Source organism: Octodon degus, unplaced genomic scaffold (genome assembly GCF_000260255.1).
Source record: "Octodon degus isolate 3935 unplaced genomic scaffold, OctDeg1.0 scaffold00085, whole genome shotgun sequence".
In the NCBI taxonomy this organism is placed as follows: Eukaryota; Metazoa; Chordata; class Mammalia; order Rodentia; family Octodontidae; genus Octodon; species Octodon degus.
Genome location: NW_004524661.1, coordinates 3,193,189 through 3,219,275, shown reverse-complemented (window position 1 = coordinate 3,219,275; position 26,087 = coordinate 3,193,189). Strand labels below are relative to the sequence as shown.

Below are 26,087 nucleotides of genomic sequence, written 5' to 3'. Positions count from 1 at the left end.
AATATCGTAGTTAGATATGTGGCATTATGTTAATAATTTAGAAAGCAAAGTAAAATAAGCAATACTATCAAGAAAACTAAAACAAAATAATAGAGTGTAGTAAGTGGTGTGTAGCATTGTTTTATGTGGGTTATTTGTGCAAGGCCTTTCTAATGAGATGACCTTTAAAAATATAAAGTGCAGGACAAACCATGGTTTTTGTAAATAAAAACGAAGAAAGCTAAACTATTCAGTGGTAAACTATGCGAAGAGGAGTGAATGCAAAGGTTCTCAGACAAAAGTGTGTTTCATATGTTTATAGAATAGCACGGCTATGTGGCTCACTAGAGTAGAGAGGGAAAGCATAATTAAAAATAATATCTTAGAGCTTTTAACATTTATAATGAATTCAGTAACAAAGTTTGCTTTGGTTGGGTTTTTGTTATTAGAGAGGTGATTGAAATTCAAACAGTGCTTTGGGAGCAAAATCAGTCTATCCACATGGAGACTATAACACAGTGCTTTGAAACCAGTATTCTAGAATTAGGAGGAAATATAGACATTCTTTCTTGAGCCTTCCTGGCCTGCCTTTCCCTCATTCATAGGATGTAGACTTGCTTTAATTTTAGGTTTCCTGGCCTTATGTGGCTCTTAAGCAGTAGGATTTCATCTAGTTGAAAGGAACTTTAGGTGAAAAAAATATATATATATATAAATTTTATATTTTTAAAGGTCATCATTGAAGCTTGCCTGTAGTCTGTTCTGGTTTAATATGTCTAGTAAAAAATGATGGCACAGTTCTAGTTGAGAAAGAGTAATACTGTTTAGCTCTGCATTGGCATTATCTCTCCATGAAACTTGTAAACATAGTGCTTAGGTATGCTTCAAGGTTCATGAGCCTCTGTAACAGAAACTAGACATATGTTAATTACTAAACACTTCCATGAATTGAAGGTTGTTTAAAAACTTCTGATGGATTAATAGAGAAATGGTAATTATGTAATAATCAAAACATAACAAAATTAAAAATATAACAAAAATTTAAAATGTATGAATTAAAGTTTTGTACAATTCATTCAACTTTTCTCTATGTTTGAAACTTATATAACAAAATACTGACAGAGTAAAATCCTTATCCTTGTAACATATCTCCTATCTATGGCTCTTCTAAATGTGGGTCTACTTATAATGACAGAATTTAATCATCTTTTTCTTTCTAACAGAACAACATATTGAGTTGTTGTTAATAGTTGGTATACTATAGCCCTAATGACTTATAGCTCTATGTGTTAGAGTTTAGATCTGAAATGTTCAGAGGTGGAGCTTTCAGAAAGTGTTTGGATAATGACAGTTCTAACTTTACCAGTGAGTTAACCCATTGATAGATTAGTCATTTGATAGCAGTATTGGGAGGGGATTAATACTTAGGGAGTGGGGTCTGGTTGAAATTCCTTTTTGCTTTCTGGCTACCATGAGGTCAGAAACTTTGCTGTGCCATGCTTTTCCACCATGATGTTCTGCCTTACTACATATGCCTCAGTGGAACCTGCCAACCTTGGGCTGAAACTGTGAGCTTGAGGTCAATTTTGTTAGGAGTTTTGTCACAGGGAGAAAATGCTATCCTGTACACTGTATACAGTATACTTCTTTTGGCAGGGAGGCAATCATTCCAAATCATTCCAAAAGAGGGTTACACTGTTAATCCTCTCTTGTATCACTAGGTCCTGATTTACAAAGCATATTTAAAATATCCTATTACATAATAGCTGCAACCAGTCACTGACTGCTATGTCTCAGTCACTGTACTGGGGCACTTATATCATCACCTCTATCCATACAAAAATCCAAAGCTGTACTAATTTATAGAAAACATGCCATAATACTTTGCTTTTTAGTGATGGCCTGGGATAGTTAATGTAAAATGTCTAGATATTAGCAGTGTCTTCATATGGTCTTATAATTTCTGGCTCATAGCATGCAAGACATTTGTGCAGTTGAAAGCTTTATTTAAGAGTCAAAAATCTGTTATAGCTCCTAGCCATATATTTGTGTGTTTGAGGAAAGGGCTTGCTATGTAGTTCAGGCTGGTCTTGAACTCACTGTGTAAACGAGGCTAGATTCAGTCTACCAGCAGTCCTCCTGTGTCAGTCTCCCAAGTGCTAGAATAACAAGTGTGCACCACCATGGCCCCCATTTTTTTCTTTTTTTGGTCCTAGTCATATCTTTTGGTTGTTGTTGTTGTTGTTAAATTAATTTGATACAGGGTCTCACTACACAGCTGGGACTCATAATGATCCTCCTGTCTCACCTTCCCCAGGGTTGGTATTAAAGGCATGCGTACCACGCGTGGTTTCAGAGGCCTGCGCAGTGTGGCCAGGGTTCTGGGGAAGCATGGCATGCAGTACTTGAGATTGAACCCAGGTCCTCGCACGTGCCAGGCAGGCGTTTAGACCACTAAGCTGTCTCCCCAGCCCTACTCATATCTTTTAAAAGTTTCATGACCATAAAAGAAGTATAATAAATAGATATTCTTTTTAACCATTTTTGCAGTTATTCTATGATTCTTATATTAATTGAAAATAAAATGTAGGAAACAGTAGCTTTGTTATTTTTGTGAACCTTGCTGCATTTAATGTATATTTGGAAGTAGAACTTTCTATAGTAATAACAGAAGAATATTGAAAATGTAAAGTGAGAGGTGTGGTGGTACATGTATGTGATCCCAGCACTCTTGAGTCTGAGACCAGCCTGGGCTATTATATAGTAAATTCAAGGCCAATGTGAACTATATAGTGAGGCCTTGTCCCAAATCAAAAGCAGTCAAACTCCTAAAAAACTCTAAGGTAAGGCTATAGATGAGTGTATATCTCACACACTTTTACTCTTCATCCCTGTGGTAGATACTCAGTGATTTTCACATGCAGTTAACTAGGCAATACATGCTCAAAGTTGGACATGATCTTAAAAAGAAATCCTTAATCTTGGAGACATAGGACTAGATTCAAATCTTGATTCTACTATTGATGACCTTGAGCCATTGACTGAGTCCTGTCATTTTTTACTTTCTCTTATAGTGCTACACAGAAGTGCAAAATATTACACATCTAAAGACATTTGACTTGTCACTTAGAAAGCTACAGTAAAAATTCAGGATCTTGTTATATCCTATTTATTAAACAGTGATCTATTTCAGTAACTGATGTTATCCTTTTGCTTCATTTATACTGTATTGTAATCCTTTTTTTTTGAAGCATCACAGAACAAAATTGCAAATATCTCAGAGAAAACAAGCACCACAACTTCTTCATGATCTTACAATAAAAAAATTATGTTAATGGAAGTTCTGTGTATCTCAGTAGAAATGATTTTTTTTTTTTTTTCGAAACTGGGGATTGAACTCAGGCCCTTGACGCTTGCTAGGGAAGTGCTTATTCCGCTGAGCCGTCTCCCCTGCCCCAGTAGAAATTATTTTAAAAGATATACTTATTGTCAAATGTCACACTTAAATATATTTGTTGCTTTTACTATTAAGATATTTATAGTGAAGGAGATAATGCTGGTGAGTTTTTTGGATCAAAGTTTTCCTTTTGCTAATATCTTGAGAATAATTAGGAACATCAAGAATGATTTTAATAAAATAGCATTCATGTGTCCTTTTCCAATTGCTGTTCTTAATTACAACTGTAAATAAATACTTAAATTGCAGTGGGCCAAGTGCTTTCTAAGAACCACTTAATGACTATAATAACCCATCTTGGATGGGGGTGTGTCTTTTTATTAGGAAAACCAAATTTATAGAAAGATTGCTCTTAAATGTATACTTTGTAAAAAGTGTCATGTACATGTAGCTACCCACATGAACATAATCATATATCAGGAAAATATACTAAAAAAGGACGTGTGTGTGTGTGTGTGTGTGTGTGTGTGTGTGTTTGGAAAAATTGTTATGTAAAGTCTTTTTGTAGTACTTTTTCTAAGAAAAGAGTAACACTACTCTAGAAAGGTGAGGCAAGAGGATCCCAAGCTTATCTTGGGCAATTTAATAAGACCCTGTCTGAAAATTGAATAAAATGTAAAGGGCAAGCTAGGGATATAGCTCAGTGTGAAGGACATATTTAATTCCCAGTACTGGGCTAATAAATTATAATTTGCTTAAAAATAAATGAATGCATAACAAAAATGTACTTGTTGGGCACAAAGTGGGTGAATCTGAAAAAACTGTAAAAACAGATAAAACTGATGTTAGATAATTGATTTAAAAAAAGGTAACTGATGTTATTGACTTTTTCTGTATTTTAGGTTGAACAATTTGTACTATTCAAATATTGATCTCTACTAAATGACAGAATACATTACTTTTTGCAGATGTTCATGTAGTTACCCTATTAATAAGTAATTCTTTTTGAGGCAGATATTTGAAATAAATTATTCTTTTTAAAAAAATATGCCTAGGGACACTTTTTTTTACCTAAAATATTTTATTCTGACCTTTTCAGGAATATACACAGATAAGATAGTGGTTTTAAACTGACTTATAGCCAGTGGAACTATTTCTTCAAATGAAGTCTTATAGAAGCAAATAGCTTTCACTGAAATGAGGGTGTGAGGTTGCAGGGAGCCCGATAGTCCATTGGTTCAATTTTTCCTCCCTGTCTGATGCCCCTGAGGTATCTCTCTGGCCTTCTAAGCCTCTGAAGAGTACTTTTTGGTAACTATAGACATTTGAGGGAATTTGTAGTTTGTAGGCCATATGCTGCTCTTTTAGCCGTTGGATGACATGGCCTTAGTGTTGCTTGTTAGATCATAGGCTAGGCCTGAGTAACTGTAGTTGTTCACTGAGCACTTTTTATTGCATATGAAAGTTATTATTAGCTCAATGTGTTTGTCTAATCAACACTCATAATTAGGCTTCTAATATACAGAGTCACTTCCAGTTATCTGGACAAGGTCAAATTAGAAGCCTAGCATCTAAACATTCTGATAATAAATAGCTGTTCAACATGAGTGGAAGTTTGAACTTTTCTTTTATGAGATAGAAAAAGTTTTAAGCCATGATCTATAACTCTGAGGGACTTAAATTCAGATTGTGAGATAAAACTAGCCAACATAACCTACTGGAGATAACCTATGGATACATCATTAATAAACTGAACTCTAAAACCCAAATTTATGAAAGAAAAATGTATAAAGGAAGGACTGCTTTTCAACATATATATTAAACAAAAAACCTTTTTGAGATTTCATCGGATTTTGGAAAAACAGCAAATTATACGTGAATGTCTTTCTTAGTGCCAGGGAGATATCTTAGCAGCATAAGTGCCTGCCTGGCAAGTGCAAGGTCCTGAGTTTGAACCCCAGCACCAAAAAAAAAGAAGAAAATGAAAAAAAAAAAAAGAAACATGTATGCCTTTCTTGCTAAGAATTAGAATAAAATCAATCTTGTACTGTTGTGATCTTACATTAGATCATTTGAACAGATACATAAAGATATTTTCTTTTTCATGCTATCTGTAATTATTAATATATACGACATTTCATACCTTCTATAAAAAAATCACAGTCATAGAAAGAACTAGAAATCTATATTCTTCTGTGTTAGTGAGATATCTCAACAGTCTGCTTAGGCCTGCTTAGGCAAGCTCAGAGATCAAGGTTCAATCCTCGGCACCACATTCCACGCCGGTCCTGCCCCTGGATGCTGAGCCGGCCACAGAGTCTGGGCATGGTGGTACATGCCTGAAATCCCAGTGCTGGGAGGGATGAAAGCAGGAGGATCACTATGAATCTGCTCTGTGTAGTGAAACCCTGTATCAAATATATAAACATATAAATAAATGAAAATGAAATCTGTATTCTTGGCTATTAATAGGTCACATAGATTCAGTTGGTAAATGGCTTGAACATTAAACTTAAAGTGACAGATTTTTCCTAATTGTTTATCAGTATAATTTTTCCTGTATCGTTAAAATGAAGTTTTAATATAACTTTACAATTATGTGTATTTCAGTTTAGTAAATGAATATTTTAGTTTTACTTTATTAGTAGTTTTAATTTATTAAGACTTTTTCCTTTTGTAGTAGTATTATATTTTCAAACCATTATAAAATTTATGGAGAATTTTATTTATTTAATATTTGACATAATACCTGAATTAGTTTTGCTTTGCTCACAAAGGTAAAAAGAATTCCAAATTTACTCATAATAAAAGTATTAGAGAAACTGTCAATAAATTTACTGTCATAATTGAATCATATGATATCTAAATTGTTGATAATATGATATGCTCGTTAAACAATAGTGTCTGGAGAAAATGATGGATTAATTGACTGATGGCTAAAGTTTCCCTCAAATATAATGGTTTACCCAGTTTGATTTGATTTGTGTAAAATAACTTTCTCTAATAAACAATTTGCTCAGAGGCAATAGGAGAAATGAATGGTTATCAAACCAAACTTAATTAGTCTATCCTAGATTGATATTACTTGGGGAGTCTTCATTTTAATTGTGGAGTGCTGGATACAAAGAGTTTGGTTCATTATTTTTTCCTGTATAAACACTATTGTGTAACTACCTATGGAATAATAACATGTGAATTCATTTTAATAAATGCTTGTAAAGTGAATTAGCTAATTATACCAGGCTAAAAATGATTCCTTTAATTATTTTGGATATTTAACTGGTACTTCAATTTTATTATTGTTAGTCTGTAAATGTGATTTGTATTAGCTCTGCCAAACTAATTATAATGTATAACTTAACAAACAATTTCAACAGTTTTGTAATGCTTATGCTTTTCTTTCTTGTACAAGAGAAAACATTTCTAGTTTGCATGAAGGCAAAAGTTTGACACAAATTCAGACCAAAAGGATGTCAGTATATGTATAAGTAGAGAGAAACCACTTGATATCCAATTTAATGCTTTACATAATTACATGTATGAAAAGAATGAACAGATTCTATTCAGGAGAGATAATACTAGTGACTAGTGACTTACAGACGATTTGATTACTTTTATTTTGCAAACTGAAACAGAATTTTCTTCATACCCCTTCAGAGAAAGAAATATGTTCTTATTCTTAAACAGAAAGATGTATATTAATAACTCATTGTAGGTGTAAGAAGTATGCTCCTTAATCTCTTCTTAGCAGACTATGTCTAGATTACCTTATAATCAAAAATGAATAAATTGGAACAAGAAATTTAGTACTAAAAATAGCATTCTATTTTTTGGGGGGTGAAGATAGCCTTGTAAGTATATGCAATCAAAATATTCTTCTTTTTAAAATATAGGAAAAATTACTTTAAATTTCAACCCAGATACAGATTCATATAGACATTACCACCTAAAATAATACCTCCCTCCTACTGCTGTTCCGTCCCTCAAAAAGTATACTTTGTTTATCACGCATAGGGGTGCTGCAGTAAATATGTTTGTGCCTTCTTGGCAAGTATATCTGCTCTATAATTTCTAGAAATAAAATTACTAGGTGAAACACATTTAAATTTTGTGAATTAAAATTTTCCTTCTAAAAGGATTGAACCATTTTCTGTATTATCCTTTTTGTAATCTTTGTAAGTCTATTGTGAATCTTAGTTTTAATTTGTATTTCATTAAATCTTAGTGCATTTGTGCTCAGTATCATCAAGTTTTTTCTCCCCAGTTTGATCTATATTTCAATACAATCTTAATTTCTGTAAGTCCCAGGGAGGTTTTTGGTTGGTTTGTTCTTTTTTTCTTCTTCTTTTTTAATTAATAATTTTAGAAGGATTATAAGGTATCTCATGGTTTTAATTTGCATTCTCTTAGTAGGTAACACAGTGTTGTTGAACATTTTTCATTTACTTGTCTTCCAAATATTCTCTGAAAAAGTGTGCCAATCTCTTTTAAAACACACTATTAAATGTTGAGAATACTTCATAGATTTTTATATAAGTTTTTTGTTATGTATGTTATTTGGAAATGTATTCCTTTATATATAGTTTATCATTTTATTTTCTTAACATTGTTCATTAAAGAACAAAGGTGTTTTTGTTTGAATTCATTTTGACTTGTGGTACGGGGATTGAACCCAGGCTTTGTAATAAGCTATACCTTTTTTTTCAGTTGTTTTGGGACAGGATACTGCTTTGTAGTTTAGGCTAGCCTTGAATTAACTACATAGCCCAAGCTGGACTTAAATTTAATTTATGACAGTTTTCTTGCCTCAGCCACTCATGTACTGGGATTACAGGTGTGTGCCACCATGCCCCACACTTTTTTTTTGGGGGGGGCAGGATCTCACTAAGTTGCTAAGTTGAAAATTTATTTTATCTGGCATGATGGTGTATATGTGTAATCTTACCACTCTGCAAGACTAAGGCAGGAGGATCCCAAGATTGAGCTCAGCCTGGGCACCTTAGTAGTAGTTCACTAGCAATTTAATCAGATCCTATCTCAAAATAAATAGCTAGAGGTAATAGCTCAGTGAAAAGGTCTGGGTTTAATACCAGTACCATAAAAAGTAAAGTTTTTAATTTTTATAAAGTACAATGATTTTTATTTATTTTTATTTTTTTCAGTGATTTTTATTTATTTATTCATTTATTTTTTTTATTTTTATTTATTTTTCTTTTTTTTTCAGTGATTTTTAAAGGGGTCATACTTCAATGTCGCATCATGAGATGTGACATTGCTTAATACTAGGCACAAATATTTTTCCTAAACTTAGTTATTATACATGAATCTTTAGTGATATCTATTTTTCCATCTTCTTGTTTAAGATATTACATCTTTACATTTAATTTAGCTTTCTAGTAAACAACACAGCAGTTGATCTTTTTTTTTATGCATTCATACAGTCTCTGTCTTTTAGTGGTATAAACATGTACATTCAGAGCATTTGCATTTTAATTATTATTGATGTTAATGTTATATCTTCAAACAGATGTTTTCATGGCTGCTTTGAAGACATAACACATACATTTAACTTTTTACAGTGATTGGGGTATATTTTTAAATTTTAACTACCTGATTACAGTTAATATTTTATCACTCAACGTGAAATATATGTTTATCTTTTATAGTTGCATTAGACATTGCATATATTACAATGCAGGTGATACATAACATAGCTTTTCATGCCTTTTTTTGTACTTTGAAAATTCTCCAGGTAATGTTTTTTGTTTTGAATCAGTGTATGTACTTTACAGACATTCCTAGATTAAGAAAGAAAGAAAAAGAAGAAAAAAAAGAAAGGAAAAAAGAAAAAAAGGAAAAGTTAAAGATAGGCTGTGATTTAATAGAGCAGCCCTAAAAACAACAAACTGCTAAAGGAAGTTATTCCACTAAAATGAAAGAATATACAGTACACTGTAACTCTAAGCCATAGGAAGTTAGCTTTTTAAAATGTCTAATCCATTCTGCTGATCTCTTTTTTAATTGATAAATTGAGTCTATTTATGTATGAAGTTATTGCCAGTAGTCAAAGAGTTGGTTTTGTCATCTTATTGTGTTTTCCACATACGTCACAACTTTTCTCTTGCTCAGTTGTTATTGTACTGTTTTTTGTTTATTTGTTTTTTTTTTGTAGTGACAATTTTTATTCTCCAATTCCTTTTCTATAATTTTTAAGATTTTTTTTTTCATGGCTGTCATGAGGATTAACAGTTAACATCCTGAATTTATAACAGCCTAATTTGAATTGATAAGAAAGTAATTTCAGTAGTACAGATTAAATGATCCTACCCAGCTCTATCCCCACTTTTTTTGTTACTGTCAGATTATATGTGTATACATTGTGTTCTTAATAACATGGATTTATAACTGTTGTTTTAGACTTGTCTTTGGAATCATATTGGAAACAAAGAGATACAAACCCAAAATGCAGCAGCGCTAGCTTTTATCCGTGCACACATGCAGCATAATGTGCTCTGCTTCTGTTTCCTTGTATAGCTTTAAGCTTCAGTGTGCTATTCTGTCATGTCACCAGGATGAACTTCTTTTAGCATTTTGTGTAAGGCCGACCTATTAGTGATATTAGTGATAGCACCCATTAATGTGCTTGTTTTGTTTTGAATCTAGGGTTGTCTTAAATTCTTTTCCTTCATTTTTAAAGGAGTTTTAATAGATGTAGAATTCTTGGTTAAAGAGCCTGTGATATATCTCAGCAGACTAAGTGCCAGCTTAGGCAAGTACAGGGACCACGGTTTGATCCTCAGTACAACATGCTGCCCCAGGACATGCTGAGCCAGCAACCGAGGTCAAGGCATGGTGGCGCATGCCTGTAATGTCATTGCTGCGGAGGCTGAAAACAGGAGGATCACTATGAGTCTGAGCTGCATGTGGATCCCTGCACCAAATAGAAGAAAGAAAGGAAGGAAGGAAGGAAGGAAGGAAGGAAGGAAGGAAGGAAGGAAGGAAGGATGAAAGGAAGGAAGGAAGGAAGAAAGGAAGGAAGGAAGGAAGGAAGGAAGGAAGGAAGGAAGGAAGGAAGGAAGGAAGGAAGGAAGGAAGGAAGGAAGGAAGGATGAAAGGAAGGAAGGAAGGAAAAAAAAGAAAGAGAAAAGAATAGAATTCTTAATTAACATCGTTTTTTTCTTTCAGTATTTTAAGTCTGTATGTGACCTATTACCTTCTGAACTCTGTTTCTGAGAGAAATTGCTATTAATTATTTTATGCTTTAAGTTCCACTTTTGGAATGCCCATTAACAGTGAAACATAATGACATATTTTCATCTTCATATTCTCGTTCTTTGAATTTTTCTGGGCAGCATATATGAAATTCATTTAAAAGTCAATCTTCAGCATAAAACCGTTAATCTTATTAAGGTTGCTTGTATGTGACATCTTGCTTTCTATTACTTCTTTCAAGATCTTTTCTTTCTCTCTTAGTAGTTTCATGATGTTTTTGTTGTGGATATTTTTTTGGGTCATATTGACTATATTAAGCTTCCTGGATGCATGGAACAATGTATTCCATCAAATTTGGTATGTTTTATATATGTGCACCTATGTTTATAGCAGCACAATTTGTGATAGCTAAATCTTGGAAGCAACCAAAATGCCCATAACCTGAGAAATGAATGAAAAAGATGTGGCATTTTTATACAATAACGTATTACTCAACTATAAAGAATGATAAACTCAAAGCCTTCATATATAAGAAGATGCCACTTGAAGATATACTGATAAGTGAAATAAGCCAGACCCACATGTGTAAATGTCAAATAGTCTCCTTAGTGTAAGAACCCAAAAGAAGAAATAAAGTAAGAAAGTTAGAACACAATTAAAAGGGAAGCAAGAATTTAAGAATTAAATAATGAGAGGGCAAGGAGAAAAGCTAGGAAACGTGATGGGGCAAAACCATATATTTATATGCACAAGATGGTTAAGCCAGTGATCCCGAGACTCTTCAGTAGGTTTTTGAAACTAGCAGTTAATTGGTTGGATTCTCACCCTTACTAACTATATATGCAGATACCTGTGAACTAAGCAACTGCACTGAAGATAGCAGTGTGTAATACTAGGGCCATGCTTGGAATGTCTGTCATTCTGGTCTTCTAAATATGTACTGCTTGTCATGTCATACAAATTACTGCTATACTGTCTCTCAAGTAAATGTTTGTTTTTTTTTAAAAAAAGTAATAAATGAAAATAAGAGACAAGAAAAAAATATAGGACTGTCCTGCTGCAATGTTGTATATGGTTAGATTTCTAAATTTCTGTGTAAAAATATGTAATTATTCCTATTTAAAAAAATTTTTTTCTTCACATTCAGTAGGGATTTAAAGTTTGGCATATCAATACTTGATGGAAAATACCTGTTCCATGTTATGTCAAAGATGTTTGATATTCAGACAGATAGTGAGGTTAAGCTCACCTGCCTATATTATAGGGTAATAATATCATTAAGCTTCTCTTCTGGAGGTTTAACCACTTAAGTTTGCAGACCAAAAATTCGAAAAAAAGAAGGGCTATAAGGACAGCCAACATTTTTGCCCATTAAAGGTCAGTGAGGACTCAGGACATAGGAGAACCTGTACTGTAACATGTAACTCAGTTGTGTCCCAAATTTTCTGATCAAGGAGATTATAGGGCCACAGAGGAACGTGACTGAGGATGTAGAGTTTGCCTAAGGAGAGTCACAGGGAGAGAAAACATTTTCTCAGGCTTTCACAGAGAGCAGATTGGTCAAGCAATGGCGGTGACTCATCTACATGGATGACACTGACAAAGGATATACAAACTATGGTACAGGGTTTCGGGTAAATCCTGAGAGGATTTGACTGACCTTGTCAGATACAAGTTACATTTCCTGTTATATAGGTCTTGCTTTATCTTGGCCTTAACCATGCAGCAGAAAAGTATAAACACAAAATATAAAAAGTAAAGCCATATTAATATGCTGAGCTATCAAAGGCTCACGTCAACAACTTATGACATTGCCAGCCCTATGAAAAACCCGCTACTATTATGGACTACTGGACTATATTGGAATATTTTGCTGAATTCACGCACCTACAATATTTAAATGATAATGGAATACCCTTCTGTGACAAAACTAAACAAAAAAGGGGGATACAAATGAACGACCATGTGGTACCTGTCTGTTCAAAGTAGTTAAGATAGATATACAGCTGCATTCTCTTAATTCAGTGAATAGAGAGATTTGTTCTAATAGTTTCTGGACAGGATATTGTGTCTGCATCTTGTATAATGAATAACCTCATATATGGTTAGATTTCTAAATTTCCGTGTAAAAATATGTAATTGTTTATTCATATTCTTTAAATATTTTTCATTTTTTTCTCCATATTCTGTAGGGACTTAATGTTTAATATATCAATACTTGATGGAAAATACCTGTTCCATGTTATACCTAAGATATTTGATATTCACACAGATAGTGAAGTTAAACCCAACTGCATAAGATGTAAGGTAATAATAAGCTTCTCTTCTGGAGGGTTAACAACCTAAGTTTGCAGACCAAAAATTAGAGAAATAGAAGGGCTGCAAGGACAGCCAACATTTTGACTATAGCCTTTCAAGGTCAGTGAAGACTCAGGACATAGGAAAACCTATACTGTGACATCATGTAACTCAGTTGTGTCCCAGATTTTCTGATCAGGGAAATTATGGGACCACAGAGCAACGTGATCGATGACATAAGAGTGTGCCTAAGGAGAGTCATGTGGCTGACACTGACAAAGGATCTGCAAACTGTGGTATAGGGTTACAGGATAAATCCTGAGGGGACTTGACTGACCTTATCAGATACAAAAGTTACATTTCTTGTTATACAGATCTTGCTTTATCTTGGTCTTAACCATCCAGCAGAAAAGTATAAAAACAAGGTATATAAAGTAAAGCCATGTTAATATGCTGAGCTGTGAAAGGCTCAAATCGACGACTTCTGTGGATAACCCACTACTAATATGGACTGCTGGACTGTGTTGAATTGTTTTGCTGAATTCATGCACCTATTGTTTTTAGATGCCAATGAAATACCCATTTCTGACAAGACTAAACAAAAGGGATACATAGGAAGGACCATTTTGTATCTGTATATACAGAATAGTTAGGATAGATATGCAGCTACTTTCACTTAGTTCAATGAGAAGAATGATTTGTGCTAATGGTGTTTGGATGGGATATTCTGTCTGCATCTTGTACTACGGATAGCCACTAAGAAAATAGCAGTGTACAATGTATTGATTATTGAGACTGCTCTATTGATCAGTTTTGAAACTGTCTTATTGATATTTCTCAATAAAATAAAAAATGAATAACCACTAAGACAACAATATGCAATGTATTAATTATTGAAACTGCTAATAATTGGTTTTGAAACTGTCTCATTGCTATTTGTTTCTCAATAAAATTATTAAGAAAACATTATTCAGATTAGCAGGTTTTTTTAATGTTTATTTATTTATTTTTTACAGTTGTTAGGTATTTTATTCCAGTGACAGGAGAGCTAACAGAGTACTCAGCTCCCAAGAGGCCCTGTGGGCACTTGGTGAACATGCTTAGATATCAGTAGAAAAGTCTCTTTCCCTGAGAAATTCACAGGAGACATGAAAAGGGTTTATTTCAGAGAGAAAGGGGTAAGGCTGGGGCCTGTTCTGGACGCATTCTCCTGGGAGCCCTGTTCCAAGGCTTAGAACTTCAGGGGAATGACAGGCCAGTACTTGAGCTGCTTTCTGTCAACAGTGCTTGTCAAAGCTCAGCTGCATTGCAGTCTCCATGGCCAGGAACCTGGCAGCACTGTCCCATACAAGCGCTTCATCTCAACCTGACACTGCTCACCTGGCCTCTTGCTTGTGGGCTCTGTGGTGTGGCGGTTGTCGTAGTACAGGCCGTGGTCGGCATTCACATAGTCATCCAGGTGCTCTGCCTCCAGTTGTTGCTGCCACCATCACTCTTCTCTGTGCCTCTCCGTTTCTGCAAAGTACTGGCGGAGCTCATCGGTGATTTCCATATTGTTCAGGTCATGTTCTGTCTCGTCATCTGACTCTGTCTTGACTTCCTCCTCTTCTAACAGCTTCGTCTTTTCCTGTGGAGGGCCAGGTCCTACTACTTTCACATAGAGGGTATCTCAACTTTCCATCATGGGAATAGCTGTAGTGAGAGTCCTGCCAGGCCATGTAGTGGTCATAGTAGGACCAAAGATCCAGCATTATTATTTTAAGAGCTTTGGGGTGCAACTGCATTTGGAAAGCACCACAGGAAACAAGTATGCTGCCATGCCCTTCCTGTAGGCAGTCTGGTAGTTTCACATCCAAGCTATTGCCAGATGATAATGTTGCCAGTATCTTGCATATGCTGGATGGGAATACCAAGACATGGCAGCTTTTGATGTTGACACCTTTATGGGCGTCTCTGATGGTAAAAGTCCAGATAGGCTCTTAAACTAGGAAAGAAGAACCACAGTGTGAACATGTGATAAACAGTATGGCTCTGGGATACTCATGGCTATTTTATAAGGCTACTTCGTTCTAGAACCACATCCAGTCTTCATGCAACACTTTCGGGATACCGTGACACCTTGCGTGCGTACTGCTTGCTGATCTTGGATGGAGGGCGAGCAGGGGCCAAATTTTCCATAGGGAGACAAGAAAAATAGAGAGGGTAGGCGGCCAGATTAGCAGTTTTGGCATGCAAGATTGTTCAAAAAAGTTATAAAAAATAAAAAGGAGAAAGAAAAATTTAAGTATTAACTGCCTCTTTTAATAAACCATCATAAATCAGTAGTATAATTATCCAAGCTATCCTTTATATATACATAAAAATCTTTTCCTTCTGTCTTTCTTTTGTCCTTTCCCTCATTCTGTTTTTCTTTTCTTTTGTAGATTCTTTCCTTTTCACAGTATCAACTGTACCTTTCAGCTTTTATTTACTCTTTCAGGTTCTTACATTACCAAGACAATATGTTGTTTACACATGCAGATCTGATTTATTTCACTTATAAGTATGATCTCTAGTAACATCCATTTACCTATAAAGGCTTCAAATTTATCTTTTTTATAGTAGAGTAATGCTCTATTGTGTAAAACTAGCACATCTTTTTTATCCATTCCTCAGTTGATAGGGATTTGGGTTATTTCCAGGATTTAGCTTCAGTCATTGTACTTTTTAACCCTAGAATTTTTATTTTGTTCTTTATGATTTTCATTTTTATTATTTATTTAGGATACACAAGAAAATATAATTTATTTAAAAGTAGCTTCTTTGATGAATTCCATTCAGGAGCAGTTAAATCATACTGCAGTGTATAAACAGTTGGGATGGTCCTTGTGGGAGGACCAGGCATCCTGAGTCAGGGGTCGAGCAGTGCCAGTCACTCCGCTCTGTGCTGCAGGCCCTGGTGCAGACCCAGCAGGGTACAGAGGGGCAGGGAGATGCATTTCGGTCCTTCACGTAACATTGCTGGTGGCTTAAAATCTTTCCAGATTTATCATTGCAAGGCTTTATATTTCCTCTACCTGGGTGTTTTTTTTGGCATTTGGTTTTATTGTACATTTTTTCCCATAGCAATGAGACAATTTCAAATCAAATTGGTAGGACAGTTTCAATAATTAACACATTGCATACATTCTTCCTAGAAAAATATGGAACGCTTCATGAATTTACATGTCATCCTTGTGCAGGGGCCATGCTAATCTTCTCTGTATCGTTCCAATTTTAGTATATGTGTTGCCTAAGTGAGCACTATAATTTTCATTTTTAAATTAATGTTTTATATTTAATCCATCATTGTTCCTCTGATTTCTTTTAGTATTCTGTCCATATTTTCCTTAGCTTTTGAGCAAATTAAAGATAGCTTAAATTCTCTGTCTGGTAATTTTCTTTTTTTTTTATGTCCATGCTTTCCTTTTTCTTTGTATACTTTCTCATTTCTTGTTTCGAAGTGGACAATTTGATATTCTTTTCCCTTGATAGTTGCAGATTCTTTTCATAAATGATTTTTAGATTTTATTCTGGTCGTTTTAATATTCTGTGGTAAGGTCCTAGGTACTGTTTAAAATGCTAAAAAAATGTTCATTTGTTTGTTTGTTTGAGTGGTACTTGATCTGGTTAGGTTCAGGACAGTTTTAGCCCTGCTTTTATGGGCAGTGGTTTCAACAACAGTTTACTTTTAATTCCTCTTATGGGACCATTAAGATTTGGCTAAAGTTTCTGCTATCCAGTGACACTTCGGGGCCATGGCCAGTGTTCTAATCTCATAAAGTTCTCAAAAAACTTTTTGTAATGAGTACTTTACCCTTTGGAGGGGGTCTCTTTGTTATGGTTCTTGGGCTAGAAAGTAAAAATGTTTATTTTCCATTGTGCTGCACATTGCCAGCAGCTATATCTGCACTCAGGGCCAAGTGATGGGTGGATGGGAGCAGTGACTGTTTGCTGTGCCCTCTGAAGATCACGCACTAGCAGTCAGACTCATTCTTTCTTTAAAGGACACACACTGTTGCACCTCAGATTGTCAGGCCTTTTAGGCAAAGAAAATAAAAGAGAATTAGGGTTTTTCCCACTGTGTCATTGAGCACAGTGAGTTCCATACACATTTCTTGGACCAATCTACTCTGGTGTGTACGCTTGATATAATGTAACATTCTAAAGATTTTACTGATTTTATTTATTTATTTATTTATTTATTTATTTATTTAGCAGTATCAGGGATTGAACTCAAGACCTTGCGCTTGCCAGGCAAGCGCCTATTCTACTGAGCTAACTCCCCGGCCCCAATTTTACAGATTTAGTAGTATGTTTATAATTGAAATTTATTTGATCTTCAGGTTAGATGTCATTCAAAAGCAATTCAGTCCTAGAAGCTTAAGATGGAAACTTCCTAGAAAATCTACCAGGGACTGACACCAAACTAGGGTCATTAATGGAATTAATGCTTGAGTTTAGATTTTTGATGTTACAAATATTGAAGTTTCTTCCACATCTTCAGAAGGTACTTTGTTATTTAGAATATTTTTATGTTAACAAGCTTTTTCTAGTAAGTCATTTTGTTTATATAAGGCAAATTTAGTTAACATTTTTCATCCTCCTCTGGCTGCAGTATTAATATTATTAAAATGTTTCCTCAGTCTTATGGCACACCATTTGTTTACCTCAGCCTTCATTAATCATTAATTTTACACCAAGCCCTATTATATATACCAGTAATATAGGGAATAAGATTTCATATTTAATTCTGGAAAAAGCTACATATGATTATAAATACCACACAACAGATATGATGCCTCTAAAATAGGGTATGGTAAAGAGTAGAGTATGATTTATTTATTTATTTTATTTTATCTTATTTTTTGCAGTTTACAAAGCATTTTTTTATTTTAATGAGAAAGAAATAGCAATGAGACAGTTTCAAAACAGATTAGTAGGACAGTTACAATAAAGAATATGTTGCATGTTACTGTCCTCATAGTAGTTACTCGGAGTACAAGATGCAAACATGATACCTTGTCTAAACTATTAGTACAAATCTTTTTTCTCATTGAACTAAGAGAAAGTAGCTATATAACTATTCTATTTTGTATATACAGATATATATTTTTTCACTACAAAATGGTCCTTAATTTATACCCCCTTTTTGGTTTTCTCTTGTCAGATGGATGTTCCATTGCCATTCAAATATTGTAGGTGCCTGAATTCAGCAAAACAACCCAATATAGTACTGTAGTCCATAATAGTAAGTAAACCTGTACTGTAACATCCTATAAGTCAGTGGTGTCCCAAATTTTCTGTTCAAGGAGATTATGGGGCCATACAGGAAAGTGGTTAGCAATGTATAGTGTGCCTAAGGAGAGTCACCTAGAGAGAAAAATTCTCTAATTTTTTTGTTTCACAAAAAGCAAATTGGTCAAGCAATGGCCATGACTCATCCACATGGCTGACACTGTCAAAAGATCTATAAACTGCTGTACATGGTTTCAAAGTAAATCCTGAGGGGATTTGACTGAACTTGTCAGATACAAAATTTACATTTTTAGTTAAATAGTTCTTGCTTTATTATGGTCTTAACCATCCAGCAGAAAAGTAGAACGACAAAGTATAAAAATCAAAGCCATATTAATATGCTGAGCTGTAAAAGGCTCAAGTCAACAACCTCTGACATTGCCAGTTCTGCTGATAACCCACTTCTATTATGGACTATTGAACTATAATGGATTATTTTGCTGAATTCAAGCACCTACAATATTTGAATGGCAATGGAACACCCATCTCTGATACTGTTATTTTATTTTATTTTTTTTAAGTTTTATTGATAAACATAGCAATGAGACAGTTTCAAATCAAATAGGAAGTACAGTTTCAACAAATAATACACTGCATATATTCTTCTTAGTGGTTAAATGCTGTATAAGATGCGGACTTGTGATCCTATTTACAAACACCATTACAACAAATCATTCTATTCATTAAGAGAATGCAACTATATATCTATCTCAACCACTTTGAATACACAGATACATTGTATGGACATTCATAGGTATACCCCATTTTTTCTAAGTTCCGTTATTGAATATTATAGGTGTGTAAACTCAGCAAAATATTCTAAAAGAGTCCAGTAGCCCATAATAGCATTGGGTCTTCTGTTTAACTGGCAATGTCAGAAATTATTGACCTGAGTCCCCCACAACTCAACTTAACAGCATGGCTTTATTTCCTATATTTCGTCTTCACACCTTTCTACTGGATGGTTAAGACCAAGGTAAAGCAGGACCTATGCAACAAGAGTTGTAGCTTTTTGGTCTGAGAAGGTCAGTGAAATGCCCTCAGGATTTATCCTGAGATCCTGTACCTCAGATTGTAGAACCTTTGTCAGTGTCAGCCATGTGGATGAGTCACAGCCATTGCTTGGCCAATGTGCTCTCTGTGAAAGCCTGAGGGAGTGTCTTCTCCCCATGTGACTCTCCTTAGGCACACTCTACGTCATCGATCACTTTCCTCTTTGGCCCCATAATCTTCTTGATCAGAAAATTTGGGACACTACCGAGGTACATGACGTTACAGTACAAGTTCTCATATGTCCTGAGTCTTAATTGACCTTAGAAGACTAGGGCCAAAATGTTGGCTTTCCTTGTGGCCCTCCTTTTTCTCTAATTTTGGTCTGCAAACTTAGGTTGTTAACCATCCAGAAGAAAAGCTTATTGTTATTATCAAACGATTTAGGCTATCAAGCTTAATCTCACTATCTCACTGCATTTCAAACATCTTAGGCATAATAAGGAACAGATATTTTTCATCAAGTAGTGATATGTTGAACTTTAAGTCCCTACATAATATGATAAAAAAACATTTAAAAATTAGATTATATTTTAAAAATAGGATAAAGAATTCTATGCTTCTTATGTTTGCACATAAGTCCAAAAATCTCACCATATACAACCTTGAAGCAGGACTGTCCCACAATATTCCTTTTCCTGTTAGAGTATGATTTATTATAGTTCTGCTAGGGGCGGAGGATATGTTTGTGACAATTCTGAGAGGTCACAGGAAAAAACGAAAATACAGCAAGTGCAATGTGATTTTGAAAAATATTGTGATTATAGGTTGATAGGATTGAATCAATCAAATTCTATTTATTATAAAAATAAATGCTAATAGGACATTATCTGAGAATATTCCTACTTACAGGGTTTTTAGATGAAATAAGTCTTCAGGATCTTATGAATAAATTAATTGATTCTCTTTAATCTTACAACTGAAGCCTAGATTCTGTAAGATTAATTCTGTGAAGGAAACAATTCCTATTTTTGTTCCTTTTTTCAGTCTATCAACTGCCTTCCCTTCTCAGTACTTAAAACAGATACTTCTAACACAAAATGTTCTTATTCTTGGGAAGTTTTGTTGTTGTTTGTGTTTTTCTGTAGTCTAATAAATATGATGTTAAAACTTGAAAAGTTCATTGTGATCACTTGTTTTTAAGCTTTTGGAAATCAGAAATCGCTTTGAGAATTGGCTAAATTTTTGGTGCTCCATATAAGGACCATTGATGGGTGGTGGGTAAATAATTCCTGACAGATGAAATGAATTGAGACCCAAAATAGTTATTTTTCAAAATCTAAACATAGGTGCATGTTAGAAGAACTTAGAATGATCTTCTTTGATCATTGCTTTAGTAGTGAAATTCTTCAAAGTATAATGCACTAAGATTTGCTTTCCTGTCAGTTTCTCTCTCCTCTCCCATAGTAAACATAGCAGTATTAAAATTAATGCTCTGCTCTAGTATACATGGTATCTCCTCAATGGAGATTTAGTTTCACTTTTACAGCATCCCTATCCAAGTCAGAACTTTGTTCTTTCCCTTAATTGCATAGGCAGCTCTACCTTTTAAATAGTGCATTAGAGTACATTTTATAGATATATTATTTGTACTTTTAAAGTTCCCATAGCATAGAAGCTTAGGGTTTTTAAAAATATATATATATTCAGTACTACAGTAATATTCAGTACATATCTATCTGTTCTGCAAGTTTTTCTAAAAACTAGTTTTTAGAAATAGAATTGCTAATAAAATTATGGAAAAAAATACAAAAAAAAATAAAGTTCTTAAAACAACAACAACAAAAAGAAATAGAATTGCTGGATTGAAATCATAAACACGTAAGTATATTTGTTTGCCTTCCAAAATGGCTGAGTACCTCACCAGCAAAACATAGTGTTTCTCTATAAGCTTGTCTCTGTAAGCTTGCTAGTTTTTACCCTTTTAAAAATCTTTGCAAGGGGGCTGGTGAGATGGCTCAGTGGTCTAAAGCACCTACTTAGAACAAGCTTAGCAAAGCAAAGGGACCACGGTTCAATCCCCCAGCACCACATGCCAGCCAGGGCCACCCCCTGGTGGGCTGAGCTGGCCCCCCCACACACATACATAAATAAAATTAAAAAAAAAAATCTTTGCAAGTCTAGTAATTAAAAACAATTTACTTTTATTTTAATTTGTACTTCATTCCATTGATGCAGTGAAATACAATATTATTGAAGACATCAGTTCATACCAGTATGAACTTCAACATGGACCACCACCTTACACAAAAATGAACTCCTAATTGATTTTAGGTCTAAAACTTACATCATAAATCTATAAAACTTCTAGTAGAAAGCAGGGCAAAACGTCAACAATTTTGATTCATAGGATGTATGTCTAAGTAAAAGCACTATCCATGAAAAATTTAAAAATTGGACTTTATCAAAAATTGAGACTATTGCTGTATAAAAGATATAAGAATGAAATGACAACCATGGGCAATGGGTTTTCCAGAAATTGGAAAAAAACATCAAAGTAATTTTTCCTCTAAAATCTTCAGGAGGTACCACAGTATTGCTGACCTTTTGATTTCAACCATGTTAGACCTGAGACTAGCTTCTTAAAGTATAGGAAAAAAAAATAGTAGATAAACATGGAATAGAATAATAGTAAATTTGCACTGGTTTTTTTTTTTGGTCTGTTTGTTTGTTTGGTTGTTGTTGTTTTTGTTCTTGTTCTTGTTTTGTTTTTGGTGCTGAGAGCCAAACCCATGGCTTCCACCTTGTTAGGCAAGTGTTCTACCATTGAGCCAAATCCCCAGCACCACTGTTTTAAGCCACTATGTTTTTGATAACTCCTTGAAGCAACAATAGGAAACCAATGTAGTAAAAGAGAGGGAGGGAGGCAGAGAGGAGAGAGATTCAAGTAGAGATTTCATGATAGAAGATATATGATAACAAAAAGGATATAAAAATATTCACATAATAACTGAAGAATAAAAATCACAGTGAAATACTACTGTACGGTTACCTGAATGTTTTAAAACTAGAAGTTGATAATACTAACAGGGACTTTCCTTTCTTGCTAGTAGGAATGGGAAATGGTATGGTCACTTTAGAAGACAATTTGGCCATTTCTTATATATCATTTGTGGCATTTACCTAAGTGAATTGAAAACATATTCACACAAAAGCCTGTACATGAATGTTTATAACAGCTTATTCACCCAAAACTAGGAGCCACTAAGATTTTTCATTAAGTGAATGGATAAAACACCTGTGATTGGTACATCACACAGTTGAACACTAATCAATAAGAAAATGGAATGAGCTGCTTATTCCTGTGACAATGTGGATAAATATTGCATGTCTTTTGCTAAGTGAGTAAAGTTAGAACCAAAAGACAAAGTATTGTATCCTCCATTTACATGACATACTGGAAAAAGCTAAGATAGTAAGAATATACAGATTGGTAGTTACCAGGAGGTAGGGGACAGATTGGGTGACTATGGAAGGGCCACACAGGAGTTTTTAGAGTGATAGAACTATTTTGTATGTTTCTGAGTTAATGAATGGACCCATATCATGTATTTGTTAGAGTCCACTACAGAATAAACTTTACTAGTATAAATTTAAAAGTTGGGGCCAAGGATACAGCTCAGCAGCACAACACCTGCCTGGCAAGTGAGAGGTCCTGAGTTCAGTTCCTGGTACAAAAAAAAAAAAAAGCAGCCATCATATCAGGGAACCCAGAATAGAATAGAAACTGTATGTAGCAAATGTCTCAAAATTACAAGTACTCTATTATGTAACCTCAGTGAAGGACAAAGGTCAAAAAGAGCTTACTTAAAGTGTTTTAACTGCATAGTTTGAGGCTAAAAAGAAAGAGCTTTATGTAGACATTACTGTACTTCAGTTGGCAGAAGTTTCTCACAGATGTACACGTTAGCAGATGTACAAGTTGCTACCTTATAAATGTAAGGTCAAGCAAGTTAATGTATTGTAAATAAAGATAACCAAGTTTCTACCATCAGAATCAAAAGTTATAAATAAGCAAGTGGAAAACTAAAATGAATTCTGTGGTGCTAGAGAGAAGTCTGATCAAATTCATGTTTATTTTAATGCACACATATATATTGAACCCACTACAAATACATGTGTGTATGTAAGTTAGTGTACATATGTATGCTTCCTAATTATCTACTTAAAGAGCCTAGAAATAGTGACACCCCAGCAGCAACAAATATATACAACATCTAGACCTTCCAGTTTCCAGTAAAAGAAACCAGGGTTCCTTGAGGTAATGGCCTATTATACATCTAGGACATGGGAAATAAAAAAGTGAACCTTTTTTTTTTTGGCCAGCTCAGCCCACCCTGAGGGTGGGGCTGGCGCAGCATGTGGTGCCAGGGATCGAACTATGATCCCCAGTGCCTGCCTAAGCTTGCCTAAGAAGGTGTTTGAGACTGCTGAACTTTCTCACTGGCCCCAAAAAGTGAACCTTTTTCTCGTAAGACCAGTATTGTAAGAGCAGAAAGTAAGGAGGTACTAATAAGAAGAAAAGGAGAAGAAGGAGGAGGAATGAGTTACTCAAGAAAACATTTTTTGTAAGTAAATATTCTTGAGTCATACCCATGTAAATAAATGAATCAACAGATTGTTGGGGGAAAGGGATAACTCTTCCTTACAAAAGAATTTCCATTTATTACTATCCTCTTCACGAGATGAAGCTTAATTTTCTTTTTTTTGAATGTAGACTGGACTTAGTAATTTGTCTCCAAAGAGTAAAGTATATAAAGTATAAAGAGGAAGCTTTACAGTGAAAAGTGTCAAACTCCACTATTCAAATGTTCGAGGTTAAAATCACCACAGATAAGTTGTGTGGTAGTACATCTGTGGTACTCTCACTGTATCTCGTAATCCCAGTCTTACCCTGAGAAAACATAAGACAAACCCAAACTGAAGGAAATTCTACAATATACCTCACTAGTACTCTTCAGAAATGTCAAGAATCTAAAAAAGAAAAAGTCTAAAAAGCAATTACATATTAGAGAGACTAAGGAGACTTGACAAGTAAATGTAAATGGATCCTAGACTGAAATCTAAGTAGGATTAGGGACATTAGAGGGCAATGTCATAAAATCCAAGCCAAAATCTGTAGATGGGATAGTGATATTATCATGTTAATATAAATGATTTAATTTTCACAGATGTATTTTGCTTATGAAATACACTACTATCAGGAAAAGCTGTGCTGAGGGTGTCTGGAACTCTACTTTCTAACTATTCCTATAGTTTAAAATTATTACAAAATAAAATATTCAACACAGTTCTGTTAAAGTATATATTGATGTGGTGAACATGCCTTTGTTATTGAGCATTCTCTCATAATTTGCCTCTTACAATCTTCATCTGACTTTTTGGTTGGGTGTATTGCTACATGTAGTTGCTATCTGTGTTTTTACCACTTCTTGGTATTTTTGGACCCTGAATACCTGGTGTTGGCCTATTGTGCTTTTAAGAAAACTGAGACTTAATAAGTTGCCAAAAAAAAAATTAATAGGCATAAGGTTTAAATTCAGATCTTGCTCTGGTCTCCAAGTCTTTGTCTCATTGCCTTTCTTTCCAATAAATTGCCTCTTCTGCAGTACAGTAGGAAAGCTTCAAAGAAATTATTTTTTAATATTTAAAATGAAATAGCATGTATTTATAAAATGTGAAATTAAAACCCACATCTTTTGTTCTTATAAATATGCCTACTTGATTAGTGAAAGCATGTACCATATTAGGAAAAATTAAAAGTAAATTGAACAAGTAAAAAATAAAATGGCATTGAACTAGTAATCTTCAGTTGAACAAGTTGTCAGAAAATCCATTGTACGTTATACTTTTTGTTAGATAGCAATATAGCAATAAAATAATATACCACTGGGTTTTGAAGAATTGGAAGTTAATAACAACATGATCATAGGTTACAATTCGTTGAATTTCAGGATAGAAAAGGAAAGATAGTATAATACCTATTTCTTTGGACTTGTGTTTTGAGGCTGTGGCTATAATTACTGGTTCAAATGAGGCTACTCTTGAATTTAAGATGTTTACACTATTTTTCACTTTTGGTTTTGTTAGGGATTAGACCCAGGACCTTATATATGCCAAGCAAGTTATACCTATAGCCTCTGGCTTTTTTCTAAAAGACAATTTGTAGTCTTTAGAAGCAGTCACTGTCTTGTGTCCTAACTCCATTTCTTATTTGGTTTTAATCTTTTCATGTGTATCTCCTTTATAAGTCATGATAGCATATCTATACAAACTACCTTGTTGAAAATATAATACATCTTTTGGTATATTTTTTCTTCTTATATATTTTAATTCTTTGTCTGAAAATCTAAAGAGAGAGGCAGTAAAGATTTTCAGTTTCAGGAGGGGATGGTTAACATAATGAAATGATATCTAAGAATTTATCTTGTGGCCTAAATTTTATCTGAATCTAAGGAAAAGTAATCTTTATAGTTGAAAACCTGTGTTTTACATTCATAGGAATATACTTACAGTACACAATAGTATCAGCAAATATAATCACATTGTAAAGTTAAAGACATAAACATCAAAGTATCTGATGTAAGATTATCAGCACAGTAATGTTTTCTTATTTTGGCACTGGCAGAAATTTACTTAACTACTTTAAATCTTAAATATTTTCCTGTGGGTAAGGTATAGAAACTGCCCTTGCTAGGATTTTTCTCAGAAAAAGGATTTAAACTTTCTTTTCATTAATTATTAAGGGGCTGGAGAGATGGCTCAGTGGTCTAAAGCACCTACTTGGAACAAGCTTGGCAAAGCACAGGGACCGCGGTTCGATCCTCCAGCACCA

General features: G+C 34.3%; 1 protein-coding gene, 1 non-coding gene and 1 pseudogene across 3 annotated transcripts in view; 1 reads left to right on the top strand and 2 right to left on the bottom strand.

The window, feature by feature from the left end:
• The window catches only part of Ranbp17 (RAN binding protein 17), a 390,835-nt gene that overhangs the window by 150,917 nt on the left and 213,831 nt on the right, over positions 1–26,087 (top strand). The gene's annotated exons all lie outside the window — the stretch shown is intronic.
• LOC105742938 lies at positions 14,118–14,841 on the bottom strand (annotated as a pseudogene).
• Positions 16,063–16,169, bottom strand: LOC111818283. Its single transcript, XR_002822300.1, has one exon. It is a non-coding gene; the product is annotated as a U6 spliceosomal RNA (small nuclear RNA).